Raw genomic sequence first — 20,244 nt, forward strand, 5'->3', positions numbered from 1 at the left:
TATGTCTCTGTGTCCCTCTCAATGGGGGTCCTTTGTCTGTGTACTGCCAAATGTGCCCCAAAGGAACACAGCATGATTTTAGAGTGTGTTTACAGCAAATGTGTAAAGAAGGCAGGGATCGCCATTTTTCTAAACCCTTTTCTAAGGGGGAACTTTGACTACTCTGATGACAGAGAAAAAAGGAAGTTTGTTGTTCTAAATAGTTTTGTGGGTTTTTTTTTCTCATTATCTGTGATAGCAGGGCAAAAAAAAAAAAAAAAAAAAAAAAAAAGAGAAAATGAAAAATAAATGTTTTTGGCAGTGCTGGGAACCCTGAAGATTCCTGCTAAAAGCACTGTCTTTGTCTCCCCAAAGGTAGGGGGGTTCAGAAGAGCTTGGGGTTTCTCCCACCCAGGGTCTCTGTTTCGTAGGAGTTTGGTTTCCATCTGTCCCTATATCCATCTTCTGTTGGTTCAGGACAGAACAATTTAAGGGCACACAAGAGCTGATTGAGCAGTAGTAAACTAACAGGAAGGCAACTCTTGATGCAGTTTTTCTCATTAAGACCACTACTTGGGATTTTTCTTCTGTTGAATTGTTTGTTTTCATGAAGCATCAAGGACTAAAGAATTTCAAAAGCAATTAGCTGATAGATAGGATTACACCCTCTGATGTATGGGAAGAAATTGATTTGTTTGTCTAGAAATAGAGTCCCTACAGGAACAGAAAAACAGCCATTGAATTTGAGGTGAGAAAAAGAAAATAGAACCAGATCCAGCGAGGTAGGAATTATCTTTTCATGCTTCTAAACATTGGCATCCCTTGTTGAATATCATCGTCAAGCTTATGATGTTTGTGGATTTTATTTGAGACTTGTGGTCTTTATTTGAGCTCTTGGAATCAAGAGGCTGAATGAGATTCTCAGCTTTCTATTTATTTTTATTTTTTCAGACTAGCATTTCCAGCTCTCTTGATCCTGGAAGAAAATAACTTCACTTGAAAATATGAAGCCTCAAGGGTCCAAATAAGAAAACAGATGAAAAATACTCCAAATACTTTTGGGTTGGTTAAGTCTTATTATTTTGAAGCCTATATCATTCTGTTCTAGGGCCACACACAACATTTTTGAAGCTGAAAGCTGGCAACACTCACGCTTTTAATCCAAAGCATTTTAGAAAGTGGGTGAATGTTGGTGGCTATCGTGAATGAGAATGTGTGGGGGTGATCTTCTCGCAGGGCTGTGGGCTCCTTGTGCATGGCAGTGGGAAGTGTCTGCCTTGCAGAGTTCATGAACTAGTCATGGCAGGCAAGGCTGTCTAGAGGGGTGACTTTTCCCCTCTCCTGTTTGCAGTTATCTGTCTGGAAGGAGGCAGTAAGTGGATTGCCCGTGAAGCCGAGGAGAGAGGCAGGAATGTAAATCCAATTTGCCACAGTTAGTTACACACGTGACCCATTGGCAGCGTGCTGCTGTGGCTGGGGGAAGAGTGGGAAGCATCACCAAGGGAAGGAGCCTCATCCTGTCCTGGGACTGGACATTGTGTGGGGCAGAGCAAGGCTGAGAAGGGCTCCTGCAAACGGAGAAAAGCAGTGTCAATCGCAGCCTCTCCTCCTCACTGCAGTGGTTGCTGTTGTTGTTGTTTCTGCTCTTTAAACAATATGCAAGGAACCATCCAATATCCTAGGGCTTTTGTTTATCTAGATTTTTATGAGGAAAAAAAACTGAAAAGAGGAGAAAAAGAAACGAGAGGGGAAACACACACATTCCTTCCAACCAGAAAGTCATGAGTTTTGATTCAGTCTAATTACACAAGTGATATTTTTATAACCTCTGTGAAGTCTCCTTGCTTTCTTGGTGTGTCTCCATTGTTTATGTGAGAGTGGCCAGGTAGCCAAGGCAAAATAATGTTGCGAGAAAAATTCCCTTGGTCTTGGAATATGCTGCACTCTCTCTTTGGCTTCATAAACAAGCCTGTTTTCCTGGTTTCAGACCTCTCTTAGGTTCTTTTGTTGCCTCTTCCTCTAAACTAGGGTTACTCGTGTTCTGCCCAGCTGTGGGCCATGTTGGCAGCTTCATAGCATCCCTTAAATATGCACAAAGTAGTACATAATGGGGCCAGTAAATGAAATCACTCCTGTTCTCCGTCCCCTTCTGTTTGCAGCAAGGAAACAAAGCCCGTGGGGGCCCCTCTGCAGGCTGGTAAGGGCAGCCCCTGCCTAGGTCTGGCTTTCCCCACTGCAGGCACGTGGGCCTGGGGATCCTGGTGGTCCAAGCTGTCCATGACCCATCAGCGTGTCCTTGTGGCCAGGAAGGCCAATGATATCCTGGGGGCATTAGGAAGAGCACTGCCAGCAGGTCAAGGTCCCTCTGCTCAGCCCTGGTGAGGCACATCTGGGGTACTGTGCTGAGCTCTGGGCTCCTCAGAACAACAGAGACATGGAGCTCCTGGAGTGGGTGCAGTGGAGGGCTACAGAGATGGTTAAGGGTCTGGAACATCTCTTCCATAAAGGAAAGTCTAAGGGAGCTGGGCCAGATGAGTCTTGAGAAGAGATGACTGAGTGGTGACTTCAGCAATGTCTGTTAGTATCTGCAGGGAGGGTGCCAAGAGGATGGAACCAGGCTCTTCCCAGTGGTGTCAAACAATGGGCAGGAACTGCTCCCCAGAAGTTCCACCTGAATATGAGGAAGAACTTCTTTGCTGTGCAGGTGACCAAGCACTGAAACAGATTGCCCAGACAGGGTCTGGAGTCTCCCTTGCTGGAGACACTCAAGAACCATCTGGACACAATCCTGTGCCAGGTGCTCTGGGGTGACCCAGCTGGTGCAGAGAGGTTGGACCAGATCACCCCTGTGGTCCCTTCAACCTGACTCCTTCTGTGCTTCTGTGAATCCTTGTATGGGTGTGGCCAGGCTGTTTGGGAGGCTCCAGGGTGCAGGGAAGGTGTGAGGTGGATGAAAGCCAAATGCTGTGCTCTGCAGTGGCATGTCTTTCTGAGCAGTCAGAGTGTAGCCAAAAGGTAGGAGTCCAGCTTCTGCTGTACCCACCCCAAGACTGCATTTCTCACTCAGCTGAGCAAGCCTCAGTGCTTACTCCTGTAGTAATAAATAGCCCAGGTGACAGCTGCACGCTGTTGCCTCCTTTGGAGATCTGCTGTGGTGTTTTTGGAGATTAAGGTTTCCTAAGACAGTTGTCTGTGCTCTGAGTCAGAATTTAAAGATGCAGAACTAGTCAGGGCTCCAGTAGTGGCCTGGAGAAGGCATCATGTGGAGGAAGGAATTGAAGAAGCAGCAGCTTGGGCACATGGATAGACCTAATGGAAAAGGTGGATTGAGCTGTTGAGTTGCCATGTATTCTGAGTGCTGGAAATCAGTTTTATTTGCTTTGACTGGTCCTGTTTTTTCATGGTGTTCACCAGTACCATGAATAGTGCTGGCAGCAGTTGTGAGTTGGTTCCAGCTCTCTGGCATTGTTTTTTACCTTCCTGTAGTACAGGTGACTTTGGGATGGGGATGTTCAGATGACTGGTGCTGCATTTAATCACCACAGGGCCGTGTAACTCTATGGATATACTGGGGGTTTCAGAAGACTTGATACAGAGGGTCATTATCCCACAGGCTGGCTGCTGCTAGTGTGATTGTAGAGATGTTGCAAGGCTTTTGTAAAGGGTTTAAAAAACTGGCCTTGATTTTGGCCAGCAATAAGTTGCATATGCTTGTTGCTCTTGAGATGCTGCCTCTTGCCTTGTTAAAAAAGACCTTGCTCAGAGACTGAAATTCATCCCTCAGTCACAGGGATCCATCTATTCCTCAAGTATTTGAGCGCTGTGGTCACTTAGGTGATGTGCTTCTTGGACCACCCTGGTGGTGTAACCATTGTGCTGCTGGGAGATTTGGGGAGTTCAAAGGTGAAATGTGCTGTCTCCATGCATTTGTATGCATGGCTGCCTTGGTAGCACTGCTGTGCACCAACACCACAGCAAGCCTCTCTGCCCCTTCCAAACCCTGTGAGAAATGAAGCTGAGGTCTCAGCTGCTCAGTGATTAGCTCTGGTCTCTCCTGTGAGGAGACTGTCGGTTCCAGTCTAGCACTCATGAACTCTTCCCACACCCGTGGATGTTTTTGTGATGGGCTGTCACCCATACATTTCGTGTTTGGAACAAGCGGTACTAACTCTCCTCTTGGGTGGTGCTTTGGATGATGTGGAAATATGTGCGTGTTCTCCAAGTGTAATTTTGCCAGTGGACTGCCCGAGGAGTGACCTGAAGCTTTTAGCAGAGACATGGGATGCTCGAGGAAGAGACTCAGTGGTTGCATAGCTGATCCCCACTCGAATGGTGGGCTCAGGAAAGGGACAAATAGGAGAGGAGAAAAGAGATTGGGAAAATGCCAAAGATGACACTTGGGTTCATGGGTTTAGATGTGAGATTGAGGGGGTGTGTGAAGGAAGGCAAGAGCTCACTGAGGAATATGGCAGAGGGAGACTGCTCACCTGGGAGTGAGAGTGCTCCCTGTGAGGAGTCCACAAATAGAAGATTTGAAACAGGCCATGGTGGGAAGAAATGGAAAGATGGTGTGAGTCAGAGGCAGGGACAGCCAAATTCAGCACCACTTTTAAGCAGAGGAAAGTCCGCTGACATCTTACAGCTTCAGGCAAGGACCAGCAAAAACATCTGGGCTGGATTTTAGGCAGTGTAAATCTGCTTGGGGCCACTGCCTGCAGTGGTGCCACACTGATTGATGCGCATGAAAGCTTTGGGCCTCTGCTTGCCTTCCTGCCGTCAGTCCTGCCTGATTTTTGGGTCCCGCAGAGCTCTCTGGTTGAATTTGTGGGTGTCAGTGCAGGGGGTTCCCTGGTAAATGAGAGAAATGCTGTCCTTCCATGCTGTCCTTCCATCCCGCTTCATCTGCCTGGGATTTCCAACAGAAAGGCACTGACTAATTCCATCTGGCAGGCTGACCATGCTTCAAAGACTGCAAATCCTGAGACTTTTAACTTACAAACAAAACCATGCATTTAAAAAAAAAAGGACAAAAAAAAAAAAAAAAGACAGCTCTCCCCAGGGATAGTCTCTGCAAAATCCAAAACAAGGTCTCAACGCCTGCCCTGGTGCTCCAGCTGACGCCAGTGTTTTTTCTGTCCCTTTTAAAACCAAGCTGGAGTGTTCCCGACTCCTCCGTTTGACACCTCCAGCTCCCTTATTCCCTTCGGTGAGTGGGGGGGTGGGGGGAGGAGGCTGGAAGGGAAAGGCCAGAGCAGAGGAGGAAAGAAATGCCTGGTATTGATCCACCAAGGCTGGCCAGACTGCAAGAAATTCCGGTTTGTGAAAAATGTTGCGGTTTAGAGCATTTGTTTTTGTTCCACAGTGGGATGAAACCAAGACTTTCTGGAAGGGGGGAGGAGCGGGGGGAGAAGAAAAATGACCTTTTTTTTTTTTTTTGGTGGTTGTTGTTGAGGAGGAACAGCCTCCCTGCGGTACAGATGGCACACTGCGTGGCTGGGGAGTCCTCTCCCGACAGCCTCTCGTTTGCAGCCTGTGCTCCTTGAGCAGGGAAGTGCAGGGATTGGGATTAAGCCCTGCAGGAATGGGTAGAGATCTCCTTCTGCCTCCTGCTCATTGCATGCTCTGGACAGAACAGAATCAACCTGCAGGACAGTGACCTCCCCTGTGACAGTCATGGTGGAGCTTGGCTGCAAAACTCCCCGAGATCCCCTGCTTTGTGACAGTTCTACCCTTGCTGAGTTTGTATCCACTCAGCTGGGCAAGTTTCCCAGCTGGTGTGGGGAGAAAGCTGCACAATTTCTGGAGGATGAAGAGGGGGTCCCCGGCTTCAGAGATGTGAATAGGGAGGCTCTGACCCAGAGTTTATACAAAGGGGAGTTTGGAAAGGTTACCAAAAAACCCAACACCTTAAAGATGTTGCTCTTGCCTTTTAAAATGAGTGTGTTGGCTTTTCCCACAGCCCCCTTGTCTTGCATTATGACAATTCCTTTCAGGGAAGTGCAGAAGGACATAAGAACCAGAGCAGATCTGGGAGGGGAAGGCTTGAAGATGTCAAAAAGTAGGACATAGACACAGCATGTGGCTCTTTTGCTTCCAGACAACTCTAAAAGCATGGGGAAGGGATATCTGGGCTTGCCTTTAGGAGGGTGCCTTTGAGCAAGGTAAGTGGTGATCTAGCCTTTTTACATCGCTCCCAAAGCCAGGGAGAAAACTGGCCAGCAGAGTTGGGAAGAGGCTGGACGGTGCTGCCCATGAAAGCTGTGATCTGGAGACACCCTCTTGGTGGCCCTGTGAAGTGTTGGTCAGGTCCCAGATCCACCCATGTGTGCCTGCATGTGCCTGCCAGGCACAGGCTGTGAAATCTGTCTTTGCTGTCTGCAGAACAGCTGTGGTATTCCGGGGATTTCCACCGCATCCCCACACACCCACACCTTGTCACTGGCTGTCGGGACAGGAGTGGAAGTTATCCCATTCTTGCAGCTGGCAGCCCTTGGGAAATGCCCTGTCTGTTTTCTGGGAGGTAAAACCCCTTTTCTGAGTGTTAGTCAGCAAACAATGCAGGGGAAAAGAAAGAGAAGAGCAAAAGAAGTGTCTGCTGTGAGTCAGAAAGAGGGTTCCTCCCCAGGCTGTGGGATTACAGGGAGGGTGGGGAGAGGCTGCAGAGCGTGGCTGCTCTAGGCAGACCTACGTTCCACCAAGCCACAAGCATGAGGTGTTGGACCTCACAGACCCAGGAGCACAGTGGGATCTTCATTAGCTCTTTCCAACACAGGAGGCCTTGCAATAAAATGTGAAGTGTCTGGTAATTTGATTGTCAAAGGCCACATCTTCCAAGACAAATGCTTTGGACCAGCCACAGAGTGTAGAGCCAAGGTTGCTAGGGGAAGGCTGCTAAAAGAACAGGTTTATTCCTCCAAAAGGGATTTATTGGCAAGGTTTATATCCAAGGCTGTTTCACTCGTTGCAAGATTGTCACGTTGGCAGGTGTTCCTCTCTCCCTGCCATCTACTGCTTTCACCCAACACAGCTCTCTGGACTTTTACCCACACACCTGTTGCTCTGTTACTGTGAAGCAGAAGTGTTTCAAACCTGCCATGAGCCAGCATCTAAGGATTTCCCAGGATCTCTGCCTTACCCTGTGATGTTGTTGGGTCCCTTCTCACAGAGGAGACTTCGTGGGTCTAAGAAGAGCTGAGAAGGATGGTAGCTGAGTCTTGGCTGCTCCTAGGCAGCTGCTGTTGAAGGTCAGGGCTGTCCTGCCTTGGCAAGGTGTGTGTAAAGCTCTCTGATATTGTCTGGTAACATCCAGAATCAGCACCTTGTGGACTTTCCATTTCCTACTGGTTACAAGGGATGGATACCCAGGATACATGGACAGGACTCACCACCTTGGCTGGGTGTTTTCTGGGTTTGTGCCTGGTGCCATCTCCGTGCCCAGAAAGGCACCAAAGTGGGCTCTTTCTTGCTCTCTGTCTCTTTTGAATTGATTCTAGGTGTAGGTCTCCCATAGCTTCTCCTGGTTAGTGCTCGTGTTGCCAATGGGACATAGTGCTGCAGGGAAAGGCCAAGTATCTGGCAAAGCCATTGCCAACAAAAAACCTGAGGTTAAGGCTAGAACTCCTCTCCTGGTGAAGCTGAAGGCAGGGGTGGACCTGCAGTGTTGCATTTTGTTGTTGTACTGACCTAGCTCAGAAGGAAGTAAGGAGGAATGTTGTTTCCTTGGTCCTACTATCTTTTAGTTCCATAAAAGAAACAAAATTCACTCTTTCCCCTATGCTGAAATATGCAGATGTGCTGTGCACCTCTGCAGGCTGTGCTGGAAGGAGTCACTGTGCTCTGTTATAAATATTTGACAACCCTCTCATTAATTGTTGGAAAGACTGCCTGATAATTTGGTGGAGTCTGGAGCCTGCAGAATGTTACTGTGAGTGATATGTATCTGTGTAAGTCTGGAAGAACTGTTGAATTCTGTGAAGCTCTTGGCTCTGGAAAGTCGCTTTTCAGGCACATTTTTTCCTGTAACTGAATTGCAAGTTTTTTAGCAACTCTGCCTCCCCTTTCTCTTCCCCATCCCCCTCTCAAAAGGGACATTTAAAGGAAGATACAACCATCCTTACACCACCTTCTCTCTGAAGAGAAATGGAGGTGACATTGAAGAAGGATTGCAAATCAAAGCTAGGGAGAGTGGCCTCTTTGTATCCTACCTGAGGTGTAAATGGGACTAATATCTCTTGGGAAGCTGTTCAACACTTATCATAAGACCCTGTATTCATTTGCTCATGATTTTGCCGATCTGAACTCTTCTCACTGTCATTTACAGTGCTACACATGTGCCTCAGGATAGATTTTTTTTTTTGGGATGGTGTAATCTGAAATGGTTCACTCATTTCCAGGAATAAGATGAGGAGAAATTTCCATAATTTTCCCTTCTGTGTTTGAAAAAAGACAAACTGAAATATTTTGTTGTTGTTGTTGTTTTACTTCACTAAGGCAGCTGATTTCTTTCTGAATGAGTCTGAGATGTCATTGAGGAATCACTAGGAGGTAGAACTCACCTCTTTTTTAGTGCTGGCTGTTTCTTAGGCATTCATTCCACGTAATTTGTTTGAACTAAGCTTTCTCCATCTTCTGTGGAGAAAGATGAGGGTGTTCAATCAGTCAATCTGAAAATAGGTACCTAATAGTAGTGAAATGGATTGCATCCTGGGGGTTCGTGACAGAGGTAGTTTAGAAAAATTGTTTTAAACAGACTCCTCATTTTTAGACAGATGAGTTCAACCCTCTGAGACTGAGGAAGAGCCTGCTGTTTTTCCTGTGAAAAGCTGATTGTTTTCAGCTGTGTTATACATTTTGGAGAAGAGAAAAACCAAAAATATTATCTCAGTCTGCTCATGGTGGTGAGAATCTGGTAAATGCTGTGATGTGTCCACTTGACTAGTACATCACTGTGGTGCTTATCCCAAAATCAAGGGAGTGTATTTCATCCCTGAACCTTCCTAATGACTCTCATGGCACCATGATTCTGGGGAGGTGTGAAACAGCTGTCTATCTTTCCTGCAGTCTTGGTGGCTTCAGTTCTGGTGGTGCCCAGGAGGCAGGGAGGAGGTGTACAATCAAACTTCAAGTGCAGAAGGACTTCTGGGAGCTGAATGTGGGAGAGAAGGCAGCAAAGGGAGCAGCTGGACACAACAAGTGTGGCCTGGGAAGACAGAGGAGGGAAGTGAGGACCAGCAGGAGACCTGGGAGTTGAAAAGCTACTGAAAGTCAGAAGGGAAAAGGAGACTGGTATTGGGAAAGGAACTGTACGGATGGAGAGTGAGATGGGAATTGCACATGTGAGAAGAGAAGGCAGCTGAGGCTGTTGATGTGACAAGGAACTTCAGGATGATAAGCAGAGGTTCAAAAGTCAAGGAAGACCAAATCCTAGAGGATGAGAAACTAAGTTGTGGAGGCAGCTGCACAAAATGAGGCAGAACAAAGGCTGTGGGAGACAGGCAGAAAAATTTGGACTTGGATGGGCACCAGGGAAGAATGACTAGGGATGTCCTGTAGAAAAAACTGGCTGTGTCACAACCATGTTCAGGGCAACCAGTTACTGCTACGTGAATAACCTGCATTTTGGCGCTTATGGGACTTCTAGCTCTTGGGATATAACATTCTTTGTGGGTGTAATACTGTGTAGACTGAATGTATCTTTTCATCTGAATTTTTCTCTCTGCTCTATTTCTTGTGCTAACCTTTCCTTGTTTTTCTCTACAGATCTTTCTAGCCTTTCATGAGCAAACTTTGGGCCCAAGAAATGAACTCTCTAACATATGCCATTCAAATGGTTCAAAATATTGAGTGAAGAATGTTCATCTTTCACTAACTGGAGTAAAGGTATGTATGAAAATGATTTCCAGGAAAAATATCCTTGGAAGTTTCAGGAAGAGCCTGTCACCTCTTTGCTAGGACACAGTCATTTCTTTCCAGCTGATAGCCCTGTGTTGGGTGTCAGCATTTTGCCTGGACCTTCACCTAAATGATTACCATGCAAATATCAAATCAAGGGGGGATTAAGAGCAGAAGACCTGCCCCTGATCATCCAGCTCAACGAGACCAAGTGCAGTCTGTTACAAGGTCCAAGGTACAGATGTTGATCTTAAACATCTGCTGAAGCGCATTCGTACTTTGAGCTGCTGGGAAATAGTTGCTGGCATTCCTGGGTGGCAGTCTGTAATTCACACGCTTGCAAGGGGTCAGCAGGAATGGGGCAACGTGCTTCTGCTGGCCTTGGAGCCGGCAGCTCGTTCTCGGTGTGTGTCTGGCCGCGCGTTCCGAACCGCAGCCGACACTGCGTGTGCTCCTCGGACAATCCCGCCTTTTTACGCACTTGCTGTTCCCTGACCCGCTGGCAGAGCCGCTGGCCCCCATTATTCATCCTGACACGCCTCGCAATGCACAGAGCCAGCCTGCGGCATCCAGCCTGCAAATCTCCCCAAGGCTGCAGAGGGGGAAACAAAAAATAACCTGCAAGCATAGGACACGCACGCAAACGCACTTTTCGTGTGTTTTCACGCACTGCGTGTGTGTGCAGACGTTTGTGCATGCTCATCTGCACACACACATGCATTTTTGGGATACTTGTATCCCACTGGATGAAAACCCGAGGGTGGAAAATGTGTCGATAAACATAAGGGAACTTTTCAGGGCCTTTGGTTTGAAGCTGCATCTTGCAGTAGCTTTCCAGCATTAGGATGGGATAGGGTGAAGGCAAAAGGGAAGAGGAAAAGGAAAGTGAGAGAGAAATGTAAAAGAAATAGAGCGAAGGGAAATGATCAGGGCTAGAAAGAAAAAAGGAGGGGGGAGAAAGGAAAAGTACAGATAGCAATTCTGCCAGAGTTTGTATACCTTAAAATCTGAAAGGTCCAAAAGTTCTTGACCTATATTCCTTGTTGCAGAAGTGCAGCACAATAACACACAGGGGTTTGTTTAAAACATGGAAACTTGACTTTATTCTTACGTTTTGGAGAAAGATTTCGCAATGGTGCTGAGGAGAGAAAGCAAAAAGATTTAGCTGTTCCTCTTTACAATCTCCCTCCCTCTGCCTTTTGGCATGCTTGAAATCAAACCCACTTGTTCTAAAATATTGTAGCATGGCTGTTTTGATGGAGCTAGGCTTGAATTAAAACTTAAAAAAAATCAACCTCAAATCCACTGGGACAGGATGCTAGTATTTATAATAAAGCGAGTTTATAGACTGAATGGTTTGACATCTCATATACAGTCTGGTGGAAGCACATGCTGCAGAGTGGCCTGCAAGGGGACAGCTATCACATGGTGTTCTGACTCATTCAGATGGATTTTGGTTTCTCTTTGTTGCCTTTTTTTTTTCCCCCATTTCTTTCATTTAATTTGGAAGGAACAGAGTCAAGTGCTCCATTGCAGGGTCTGGTGCACTAATGGAGTAAATAGTATTGTGGACATGTTGGCAAACTCTCAATTTGACTTGGCTTTGCTGGTCTCCAAAAAGTTATATTATTGGTTATTTATGAGAATGTAGATGACCTGTGTGCCGCGAGGACAATGTTTATGAATCTAAAAGGCTTCTCAAACTTTAGCACGAAAGCATTTTTAGTCCAAAAAAATGTGAACTGTAACTTCTTCATCATTCAGCCTTGCTTGTTATATTAAAAGTCTTTTGTCATCCATTTGTGCTGTAGAATCAAGCCATGCAGTGCAGGTGAGCAGTCGCATGCCCTGAATAGCAAAAAGTAAAAATCCAAGTAAAAAAGGCATGTGAGTAGCTCCAAGAGAGCAGCTGGGTTTGTTCAATGGGCTGGTGAAGGCTGAGTTATTCAAAGAAGAGTTAGGTGATGCTGACCCATTATAGTTGTGGACCTCCTAACCTGCAGGGATATAGTTTTGAATTTTGTAGATTTACTTGGGAAGAATTAGAATCTGTTTGTGAACAGTTTGTAAGTGTAAGAAAAAGCCCAGCCACTGGCTGAATTTCCAGTCAGTCTTGCTGATAATGAATAACTTCTGAAGTTCTGCTCTCTGAATCAAACTTTGGGTTGCCCATTTTTTTTTTTTTGCATGTCATGTCAGGAAATTGAAAATAGATGGGGAACCTCCCCCTCATTCTCTTCCTTTTGAAAGTCATCAAGGTTATTGTGTCCTACCCTTAATTTTGTCAGTGTTTTTTATTTTTCTGTTGCTAATGCCAGCATGATTTGAATGCTGTTCTAGGGTCAGAAATTGCAGCTAGAAAAAGAACTCTCAAGAAGCAATTAGTGCATCCTACTTGCAAAAAGTCTGATTCCTTTTTGCATGCTTTCTGAGTATGCTGTCTTTGCCCATTGTATTGAAGCCCAAAGTATGCCACACTGGGGATTTGTAGTGTTTAGTGTTTTGCTCTCCCCAGTGAAAGCCAAGAAATGCTGGCTGTTGAACTTCCTTGCACCTGGCTTCAACTCTCAGAATAAATCAGAGCAGCCTAAAGCTTATTATAAATTACTCCTGGTTGCTGGTGACTCCTGGAGAGTCAGGCACAGATCAAAGAGAAATAAAAAACAGTTCAGCCACGGCTTGTTTTCTTTTCTGTGGCTGATACTAAGTTTAGGTACCACAATGACTCTATGCCTTACTAGTTTCTATTTTTTGGGAGGTTTCTCAACCTATGGAGTAAGACAGCATTATATGTCTGTTTTGTGCTATCTAGGTCTTGTTACAACACTTGTCTCTAAATTTCTGAAAATGAACTGCCAAGTTTAAGCAGTGCCTAATCCCGTTTAAGACACACGAGTGTCCTGTTTGTGGCCAGGTTTAGCAGTGCTATCCAGGGCAGAGTGGATTTTATGCCCATTGTACCAGTGCAAGACTGGACAATTTGTGGAGCTCTCTGGTAGGACAGTGGTAGAAGTGAGAGCAGAGTTCCATCTTGATTCCTCCTCTTATCTGAGGTGCCACTGCAAAGCTGAGAGGAAATTAGGCACACCCAAAACTAAGAGGATGTATGCAGGGTACGTAATCTTATCATGCATGATGTGTCTTGAAATAGCGGAAGGAGAGATACCCTTTGGGTGAACATGTCAACTTTGTTATTCTGATGTATGTCCATGACTGTTCCTCTTCAAAACCTTGTCCCAAATGCCTTCCCCTCCTCGATAGCTGTGGCCATATGATTAGAGCAACCTGTGACCTGCTGTCAAAAAGATGCAAAAAAATTTATTGGGAAGGAAACTAGCAACAAGGGTTGTCAATTCTGGGACAATCTTCTTGTATTTGATGTTTTTTCTTCTCCAAAGACTAAGGTCCTGGGGTCAAAGGATTTATATGAGATCTGTACGTTTGAGTTCAGGAAAAAAAGCAACCAAACTGCGCCTTTATACACGCAGAGTTTGATGACATAAATCTTAAAAGCTTAGAAAAACAGATGGCAAAGAAAGGAAGGTCTGTCTTTTGGGGTTTTAAATAAATAAAGGGCTTGTGATTATTTAAAGCAGATCTCTCAATATTTTGAATGTGTTTTGTCACATTTGGATGGGTAGAACTGGCCATGCTGACCAGACACCTATAAAATACCTAGACTTTTCCCTAGAACATGCCTTGCTATAGGCAGTGTAATAAACCCCAGGGTATAACTCTCACCTATGTTTCAAAACTAGATTAAAAAACGCCTCTTATGTTCAGTCATGCTTTCCATGAGGGAGTCTTGCTGTAAAGCTATTCAAGCATTGGGATGGCTTGTTTTCCCTCTCTTTTAACAAACCATCCACTGACTTCAAGCTCTGAGAACCAGAGCAGGGAAAATCAAACAGGGAGATGAAAGAGCAGGAAGAGCCAGTGCTCCTGCCTGCTCAAAGCAGAGGGTGGTTGGAGGGGGAAAGTGCCCTTTGCAGCATGCCTTGGGGCTTGTGCCTTGGGGCTTGTCCCAGGGGAGGAGAGCCAGCTTGCCAGGACACAGGGCTTTGATCTGTTCCTGACCACTGAGATATGCTTCTGATGAGGAGGGGGCAAAGAAGCCAGAAAGGATTGGAGGGAAAGGATGGATGTGACAATTTCTCAGGGTTGCTCTGGCTTCCCACAGCTTCTGCAGTTGGGCTGCCCAAACTTTCCTCCCTTAGCCTTCATCTGGCCACAGCTGGGCTGTGCCTGCCATGGGTCTGAGGTCTGGGACAGGAGTATAGATCAGAGCAAATTGGCTGATGATTTTAGGCTGGTTTTAGTGTTGCCTAGCACTGCCATTATGTCGCACACAGGCTGCCCCTCCTAGCCACTGTCCCCACCTCCAGGAGACGGGCAGCTCCTCCTCTGCTGGTGGCACCTGGGGGACAAGGAGCTGCTGGCTGCCCTGAGTGAGAGGATGCAGTTCTGTGAGCCTGTCCGTGTGCTGTGCAGCTGGCATGAGCTCCTAGAGCATCTCTTCTGCATTGCTGAAGTGGCTCTAGCCCCACTGGTGGCTGGAGAGAGCAGAGCTCTGGGCTGGCAGCAGTGCTTGGGAGTGTGCTGGGCTCACAGCCCTCTCCTTTTGCCCGCCTGGGGCAGGAGCACTCATTGTCCTGACAAGTTTTCCTGCTGCTTGCCACTGTCTGTGCAGGTGCTCCTCGCCAGGGAGGTCTCGTGCCACTTGGTTGTCTTGCTTCATGTTTGTGTCCCATATCACTACAAATAATTTAGAGGCTGCTCTCTGCCTCGTTGATTTGCTGTCATGCGTTACAGTGGCATCGGGTGTGGATTCAGCAGAATTCATTCCTCTTTTCTCCCTGGCAGATGCTGCTGAATGGTTTTCAAATGTTACACCCTGGGCTGTAAACTTGTAGTGTGATGGAAATGGCTGTTGTCAAGGCTTTTACTCTATCTGACTCTGTCAAAGATTTTCTGCTGGTAGTTACTCAGGAGAGCCCTGGAGGAAACCATCCCTCACTTTCCTTTCAGCCCCTTTGTAATTCTGGGTATAATAAATGTGTTAAATAGCTGGTGTCCAAGAAACATGACATTTTAAGTGCTTAACTTAACTAAGCCTGCTTCATGATGGCAAGGTCTTGCTGCATCGTTTGAGGTGATGCTCTAATACTGGTGTGACTGTGCCAGGTGTCACACAAATGCCACGGAGGTGACCTCTGCTTGATGCTGAGCTGCATGGTCGTTCAGGGGAAGATGATTCAAATGCAAGAGTCTGAAATTAAAGCACTGGCATTCATGCAAAGCTTTCACAGACCAGGAGGTGTCAGGACCTCAGATTTGCAAAGACAGGTATGCCTGCCCTTCCTGACCACCTTGCACACAGCACTACAACCAGGAGGAGATAGGTTTCTCCTGCAGCAGCCTGGAATGGCTGTGCAGCAGCTGGGGAAGCGATCTGTGCTGTTTGCAGGCGAGTGAGGGATGTGGGTGTGCGTGTGTCTGACTGGCTGCTGGCGAGCGCATCCCTTGGACTGCTTGGCGGGGCCATCTTTGCGCAACATGCTTTTCAGGCACAACTCTGCTTTTTATTAGAGCTGACTGGCCGGGAAGGAAACAGGCATGGTGTGTTATGTGTTACTGGGGTAAGGCAAGGGAACTGGTGGCGATGCTTTCTTTAATAGAAACCAGCTTCCCAGCAGACAGAGAAGACCTTGATAAAACCTGAGGACTCTGTGCTGCTCTCCTCTTGGATCCAACCCCAGGTTTTGTTACAGTTGAGTTCTGGAGGCTGTTTTCTCCTCCATCCACCAGGTAGCTAGCCTTGTTCTTCACCACAGGGAGTGATACCAAGGAAAATTTTATCTAGCTCTACCTTTGCTATTTAAACTTCAGAGCTCAGAGTTTGTTGTTTTAGTATTTCTCAGGATGGTTTTCTGCTTGTGAAGTTTTGGAGAATAGCAAGTCAGGTATCTTCAGGCAAATGCTTTGTGAGCTTTCTGCATGGATTCCCATCACCTCCCTCAGTGCTTGGATCCCCATGGCCAGAAGTGATGGCAAAGTCTGATCATTCAGTCTGACACTGCAGCACTGATCACAGAGGTTTGTGTTGGGATCAGACAGTCTTCCTTCTGTTTCTGCATTTGTCCCGGGCATTTGACAGCTGGGCCTGACAGAAGGCTTTTTAAACCTCACTCTTTGGGATCCTGAAGGAAGGACACTGTGCTGTTGTAAGGTAAAAGGGAGAAAGAGGCATGGCTGGATAGGTTACTGCTGCAGAGATGTTGAGATAAATCTGGGGTGGCAGGCACCCCTCTGCTAAGAGCCAGCATGGTTGAAATCTTTATAGGGACCTCTTCTGTCAGGGCTGCATGTCCATCCCTTAACCTGCTACCAAATCCTCTCCCTTTTCCCTCCTTTTCACTTCCCAGGGTTCTTTTTTTTTTTTTTTTATTCCTCCCCTCTGGGAGCTGTATGCAGCTGAGCAACTGGTGTCTCTTTCCTGACCTCAGGCAGGCAGTAGCCAGAGCAGGCAGGTGAGCCACTGAAAGAGGGATGGAGTTGTTTAGTCTGGGATGTTATTAGTGGAGGCAAGCAGGGAGGGTGCTCAGGGGCTGAGGAAGGGGAAATGTCTGTGTTAAGATGAAGCAGCTTAAAGGAATGGGTAGAACTGATTTTTAAAGTTTTTTATTTTTCTCTCTCGAAGGAGGAAAGTAAAAACAAGGGCTGACCTGTTTGTCACCTGTCTACCACTCTCTAGGGTTAACACTGTGTCAGAAGCTTTTTGGAGGGATTAGGACCTGGAAGTCCTAACTCTCTTTTTAGAAGGATAGAGGAAAAACAATGAATTTCTTTTTTTTTTTTTTGTGGAGGGAACTGAAGACAAAAGGGTCTCTAGGAAACCTGTTAGTGGAGAGGGGAAAAGGAGGAGAAAATTGTCTTCGGTAGGGACAGGGAGAGGTGAGCTACTATCCAGCTGCCATAGTGCTGTCTTGTTTTTCCTTGTTCATTCCAGTGGGAAATGAGGGTTAACAGCACACAGGGACAGCACAAAGGGGGACAGCCCATTCGATGGAGTGGAGACACTCATCTAAACCTGACAGCTGCCTAAAAGGCACTGTTCAGTAAAGACAGCTGGGTGGAGAATGCAAAATCAAGCAGGAAAGGGCTGGAGCTTGGGAGGGGAGAAGTGGAAAATGCTTGAGCTAATCCCAGCTTCACCACTGGCTGCCTGTGGGATATTGGGTAAGTCACCTGTGTGCCTTTCTAGTCTGTCCTCCCAGACCTGTCCAGAGAGCAAATCGGTCTCTCTGCTTTTTTGGGTGACTGAGTATAGCATGAATGTAAGTTTTTAGAGATCTGAGGGGAGAGTGGGGGGCAGAGCTAGTGTGAATTTCAAAGCAAAGTTGGTGCCCTGAGATTCAGGGTCACTAAAAGGCTAATTAGTTATAATTGACAAGGGGTTTGTGTTCATTGGGGTACAATTTCACCTACTTCTGCATCTGAGCTCTGTCTGCACCAACAGACTAAATGCAAGATCTGGCCCCGTTCTTAAACTCAGGTTTGCTTTGTGCCAAAGCTGCAGCTGTGAGAGTGGAGCATGAGGACATTGGGTACCATAGAATTCACTGAAGTCGTGTACCTCTGCAGGCAGGGGAGCATCCTGGGAGTGGAGTAAATCTGTGTGTGCTTTTTTCCCTATGGTCTTTCCTCCATTCCTGTCGTTGACCACCATGGAAGCTGGAGATGTAGCTTAGGGCGACCTGTGTGCTGAGCCAGTGTGGCTGTCCCTGTGCTGTCACAATTGTAAAAGCCTCAAGCATCCTGGACCCTGCACACCCCAAATCTCTGAAGTGAGTCTGCATCCATTGATCCACCAAAGGGTTCTGGCAGTCTTAGTTGGAAGTGTAGGTTTTTGTATCAGAACCTGAAATTAGCTCTGTATGTGTCTGCCTTTCCAGAGCCCTGCCAGCCCTACTGGTGGGCTCAGGCACATGTCGTGTTCCCCTGGCTGGGTTGCTGGGCTGAACTGGCCACCCATGTCCAGACTTTGGAGGCCCATCTTCCTTGCCGTGAGCTTGCAGGGTCCATGCTGACCTTCCAAAGGGTGCTGCGTGCGTGGGGCTCTCCTGCAGCGCAGGGACTGAGTGTGGGAGAGATAATTTTGGGAATGCTGTCCCATGACTGCAAAGGGTTTGCTGCCCCCCTATGGATTTGACTGGCGCGGCCTGGGCCAGGGCACCAGGGTGGAGGAGGTGGCAGCTGGAGGAGCCAACTGCTCCGTCCTGCCATGTCCTTCCCGTTTTGTGCAGGCTCTCCCTGGGCTGCTGGCAGGCTGGGGCTGGGCTCCCATTCAACTGATTGCATCAATGCAGCACAACAGCAAGGTTTCCCCAAAGCTGCTCCATCTGTGCAGGGCACTTGTTCCTCAGGACTCCCTTGGTCACGCTGTGCTTTGCTGGAGTTTGTGCCAAACCCAATACCCGCCGTTTAAAAATAACATTTGGGTGTGACAGCTCCATTATTTACCCAGGATCCAACATTGTGTGGTAGGCAAAGCCAAATGGCTGGGAGGATGGGGCAAGGCATTCTCTTCTCTACCACTGTGTTGCACATTACCGCCTGCTGCCTCAGTTTCCCTGCTGATGAATCAGGGACAACAAAAAACATGATAACTTTATGATAACTTCTGCAAGGCTCAGGTACTTTAAAGATCTCAATTTGAACTCTCCTCCAGAACCCATGAACAATATAATGCCAAGGCAGAATAAACAGTTGCACTTCTTTGTTGGTGACCAAACTTTGAAAGAAGCTATTGACACAGAAATATGTAGTAAAGGACATCCTGGAAGGCCTGTGAGAGTGGCATTGATATGTTGCTGGCTCGCCCTTCACCCCTGGGAAAAAAATCACTGCACACTCTATTCACCTTAATTTTCAACACTGCTGCCTCTGTCTGTGCTTTCACTTCAATGACAGCTCAATGACAGGCACCTTTCTTCCTGACTCTGTGCATTCATTATTTCTTAACTGTGCAAACAACCATAACATTAATGGAGAGTCACCTTGTATAGTTAGTTGTTTTGTCTGTTGTTTGTTTATTTTAAGGAAGTCAGACCTTAGAGATTTTCTTTAGTGTCAGAGAGTCCTCATGGAAATAACCCTTCCCATCATGGAAAAATGTGGGTTAGGAGACGAAGGTTGTGACAGCTTCACCGGGGACAGTACAAGCTTTAGGAGATATGAAAACGGCAAGACCAAAATGCTTTGACCTTTGACTAAAACTGTAAGTAACACAATGTGATTGGCACAGTTCTGGCTTAAAAACAGCTGCCTCAAAAGCCTTCCTTACTCCTCTACAATGCCCTTAAGGAAATGATTCAATATCATGGGCACAACTTGTTTGACAGATCCTCAAGTCATGCTGCTGATACAAGGTGGGGGGGAGGTTTCTGTATTTCTTTGCTTCTTTATGAGGTACAAAGAAACGTCCTGTAAATTAGGTTTTTCAGTTTCTGGGGAAGAGAATCTACTTGCTCTCTGCTGGAGACACAGTGAGCACCACAGGGGTTGAGCGCCCAGATGATGTGCCTGGTATAAGTGTCAGGAATTTGAGCTTGTTGGAGGCCTTCGTGGAGCCTCTCATGGCTACCAGGAATATCCTCCCACTCTAACCTGAAAGCATAAAACTGCTGAATTTTAATAAATGGCAAGATTTCTCTTGGCTGTCCATTAAACCCTGGAATGCCATGAATTTTCTGAAGAAGGCTAGAGTCTTTGGTGATGTGAACCCAACCTGGTTTTACTGATCCTCGCAGCTAAGCTAGTTTTCTGCCAGTTGGGAAGCATCCTGAAGAGCTTAAAGTAGCCTGCCTACAATTCTCTCCAATTACCCCCATCTTGTGATGACAGGTTTCCACTCATATTTCCATTCTGCAGATGGCCAACAACTTCTGGGCCAGACAAAACTGGAGTTTCTAGGACAGCTCAGATCAGACCTTGACTTGGAGCCAAGTCCTACAGATGTTTGGGGCTTAGGCTTGGGCCATCCATAAACAGATCTACCTACTCAATCTGGAAGAAGCAACACTGTTTGAAGGGGTTTGCCACCTGATGGACAAGCAGGAAGAGAAAATACTACCCTGACTTGTCCATTAACTCTATAGTTACAGACCTGGGCATGTCCCTGACATGACAAGAGATTCTTGAGAGAGTATATATATATATTTTTTTCCTTTAATGTTTTTCTGGGTTCTCCCACTCCCCTTTGTTTTTCTTGTAACTGAGTCAAGGAAGAAAAAAAAAAGAAGGGGAAAAAAAAAAAAAGAAGGAAAAAGAAATTTCAGAGTGAGCAGGAAACAGCGAGTAAAATTAGCCAAG

General features: G+C 46.6%; 1 long non-coding RNA gene across 3 annotated transcripts in view; it reads left to right on the forward strand.

The window, feature by feature from the left end:
* The first annotated feature begins 939 nt into the window (after nt 1-939).
* LOC116997213 overlaps nt 940-20,244 on the forward strand; it is a 73,559-nt gene continuing 54,254 nt past the window's right edge. For all 3 annotated transcript variants that reach the window (XR_004418132.1, XR_004418131.1, XR_004418133.1), the window contains exons 1-2: nt 940-1,041; nt 9,739-9,858. This is a non-coding gene — a long non-coding RNA (uncharacterized LOC116997213). The remainder of the gene's footprint in view (nt 1,042-9,738; nt 9,859-20,244) is intronic.

Source organism: Catharus ustulatus, chromosome 6, assembly GCF_009819885.2.
Source record: "Catharus ustulatus isolate bCatUst1 chromosome 6, bCatUst1.pri.v2, whole genome shotgun sequence".
Classification (NCBI taxonomy): domain Eukaryota; kingdom Metazoa; phylum Chordata; class Aves; order Passeriformes; family Turdidae; genus Catharus; species Catharus ustulatus.